Here is a 3,967-nt window from a genome sequence, read left to right on the forward strand (position 1 = left end):
TTATTACAGCTCCAAATAGGAGTGTGAATTTGACCAGGAGGAATCCTATTTAATTGATCTACAAATTGAACAACTGTAAAGACTCAGAACAGAAGGACCCAGTATTCAAGACCAGACAGACAGTGGGATTACTCAAAAAGCACTTATTTAAATCAGGGACTGCAGATCTGCAGTGGCAGCAGCTGTGGCCTCTAAGGCTGAAATCTCTGCAAGAGAGAAACACAGGTTAGCGACCACGATAATCTGACGGAGGATGATTATGAACGTCTGTCACTAACCTGGTTAAACAGTTCAGTCTGTGCCCAGAGAACACGGTTGATTCGAGCCGGTGGGCTGCCAACAAGATGCGGCAGGGGCCATCCAGCGTGTCCCAAATGCTGCAGCCCCAGAGAACATGCAGGTGTCCAAAGCCAGGTCAGGCAAACAGATCAGAATAGGAAGATTCAGAGGTCCAGGAATCCAAAGACAGGTCAGGCAAACATATCAGAACAGGAAGGCTCAGGGGTTCAGGAGTCAAAGATAGTTCAGGCCGGGCGTTCAGACGGGAGCGTCCGGCCTGAACCGTTCAGACGGGAACAGGCAGGCTCAGTGGTTGAGAAGCCGAACAGGTTAGGATAAGGTAATCAGAAACAACTCTAATAACACTCTACACCCACTTGCTAGAGAGAACAAGAATAATCTGGGCCGGATGACTGGAAGCAACTTAAATAGATGCATGAGCAGTGATTAGAAACCAGGCAGAGTTAGACAGGTGAATGGAATGCGTAAATAAGCCAGTCATCAGTGAAAAGATCATGACAGAAACAAGGAGGAGAGTGCTTTTAAAAAATGGCCTGCTACAGTATACCAGACTATGTTTAAACTTAGGCATTAACATATGCAGGAATTTGACTAGAGACTGTTGCTTCAATGATGATGCTGAGGAGGATTTTTTGTGCCTTCAATGTGATAGTTAATATGCCAAACTTCTAAGTGACCAATTTAGGTGTATTGATATCTTCCCTAGACATAGGTGTATAACATCAAAATTCTAGGCATGCAGACTGATTGCCCCCGAAAAATTTAAAATACTGTAATAGATTTCTCTCAGAGTGCCGTTATAGCGTAGCATCGGGACAAAAAGTTGTCACAGGATTTTCTAGCTATCAAATGTTTCAAAGTCAACTGTCAGAGGTAAAATCAGCAAATGGAAATTAATTGGGAATAACAGTATATCAGGGATAGTGTAGTAAGCCAAATAAAATCACCGGTGCAGGGTATGCAGAACTTACAACTTACTGCCAAAGTCAATATCAACAGACTTCCCAACAAAATATAGCCTTAACTTCTAAACAGTGTGCACAAAGCTCTATGAAATAGGTTTAATGGCGGAACAGATTCATCCAGGCAATATATTTGAAAGAGCAAAGAAAACAATGATTAAATAACCATTTGGATACTAGACTAACAATGCAGAAATTTGTTTTTTGGAGTTAAAATTATTCCTCACTTTCTCGTGAAAATGGACTCTGGGTATGAAAACTGTAATTAGAAAAGCATCTTAACATTGTTATGGTTAAGGGGAATGTTTAGGTGTATAGAGAATGTGTCATGAAACAAGACAGAAGGACCCAGTATTCAAGGAGAGACAGTAAGTGGGATAATTCAAAACATTTATTAAAATGCACAAGCAAAACTAGAGATCTGTAGCTACTCCAGCTGGGCACCGCCCATCACTGGGAACTCTTGTTGGAGAACAACACAGGTAAGCGACCACGATAATCTGACGGAAGATGATTATCCATGTAAATCACTTATCTGGTTTAACAGTTCAGTCCATCTCCTTGGAGCGTGGTAGGATCCAGCCTGAGGGCTGCAAACTAGATACGGCTGGCACCACCCAGAGTCAGAGTGCTTATGATTTAAAGCACCTGGAGGCCTATTCTCCAAGTATTAAAAACACAATCCATTCCATTGCTGCTGAGTCTAAACACCTGTATGTCAGAAGGCTTAGAAAATTGGACCCAGAATTCAGATGAGAAAGACAGTGATAAATTCAAAGACGTTTATTGAAAAAGCTGCGGGCAGCTGCTCATCAGCTGGGGCGGGTTCACCGGATACGCTGGCAAAGTTCAGTCTATGCTCAGAAGAAGGAATGAAGTCCAGAGGAGCGGAAACCCCGCAGCTTGAAACTGAGCCAGTACCAGAGATCCAGGAGGGAAGAGGAGCAGTGATCAGAGCCAGAGCACATAGAGAAAACAAAGGATCCACAAGAAATTATCCAAGCCATGTGAAGGAGAGAGGTCCAAGATCGGCAACAGGTGAAATCCAGGTGTCTGGAAATACAGAACAGGCAAAACAGAGTAGAACAGAGGCGACCAAAACTTAGAAGTCCTGGGGCAGAAACAGGTCAAGATCAGGCATAACAAACGCATACAGAGAATTAGACTCGCTGGAAGCTCGAATAAGCTGACACCATGGGCTGGGATCCGGTGGCATAAATAGCAGAAGGAGCAGGTGGATCTGATAAGTGATAATTAGGCCAAGGTGGAGCAAAGCAGATGAGAACAGGAGTACAACCCAGCCTATGGTGCCAAGATCATGATACTGTCAGCACTTGGGAGCAGCTCACAGCAGCCCTCTCTGCTCATTGAATACAGTACATTCAGAACGATCAGTATTTTGACATCTGCAAAGTCCCAAACAACATTGAAAAATCTTAATTTCCTGAGAGCTGGGAAGGTTCACTGCTAAGTCTGATTGCTTGTCAGTAGACCTGGCTGCAGAACCCTTTATCGGGCAAGTTACCGTTCTTGGTAACTTGCGCACAACCAACAGATGGAATAATTCCAACTCCCCCTATAAGCTCCAGAAACCCATGATGTATATCCAGCCAATCAGCAAAGATCTTACTGAATGGTCATACTCATCATTTTGGCATTTGACCTATCAGATGAGACCTTGGATGCAGCAAACTTCCTAATTCTGGAGAAGTTGAAAAAGGTCCCGTTTTGGCTTGGACACTCACTCCTGAATCATGTAATGTATTATACAGACTCTTGGCAACAAGCCAAGAGCCTGTATAATACATTACATGATTCAATTATTAGCCCTGGATATGAGGGATTTTTCGGGGTATTTTTATGATCCAATAGTAGTGTTGTAGATCTAATTGTAGATCTCTAAATAGTAGATCTAATTGTAGTGAATATGGGCGATTTTGGTCAGTTTTATGATCTAATAACAGTTGTTTGGCTTTCTTTAACAACATTTTTTTGCCCGCTCTATGCAGCTGTTTTACAGCAAACACAGAGAAATTGTTTTTGTACCAGCCCACCCTGCCATCAGTGATGGCATGAAACGCAGACCCCAAAACAGTCTGTAGAAGAGATGATGGTTGCCTATAAAGGGAGGACAGCAGGCAACCTGAGGCAGTATATTAAAAGCAAGCCAGACAAGTGTGGTTTGAAGTTGTTTGCAAGGGCTTCTGAGGTTGGTGTCTTTCATGACATTGTTCTGTACCAAGGCAAGACTACCCTGGTGGCCTATTTTTTCCCCTTGTCAGCTGAAGAAAAAGCCTTAGGTGCCACCAGCCAGATTGTCGCTGTTCTGGCCAGTACAATCTCCTCGCCCATGACGTCTGCCATCTTTGCAGACAACTTCTTTACCAGACTAGAGCTTGTGAGGTACCTCAGAGACCAGAACTGTATGTACTGTTACTGTTGTTGCACTATATGCTAAGACACATTTCGCTTTATAGGACAAGAGTGTTTATCTTTTCTTTCCTTCTCTAGGTACACAGAGGCAGCAAGGGAAAACAGGATTGAAAACCCTCCACTCAAGTCCTCCAAGGAGATGGAGAAAAACAATGTCCCTCGTGGTATATCTGACTATGTCAGATATACCACAATAAAACGGTCATTCTGCTGTCAACAGACATATGGGTGGAGGCTATATCCTCAGTCAAGATGTACTGCAATGAGACTAA

This window comes from Cyprinodon variegatus, unplaced genomic scaffold (genome assembly GCF_000732505.1).
Source record: "Cyprinodon variegatus isolate N-32 unplaced genomic scaffold, C_variegatus-1.0 Scaffold977, whole genome shotgun sequence".
NCBI lineage: Eukaryota > Metazoa > Chordata > Actinopteri > Cyprinodontiformes > Cyprinodontidae > Cyprinodon > Cyprinodon variegatus.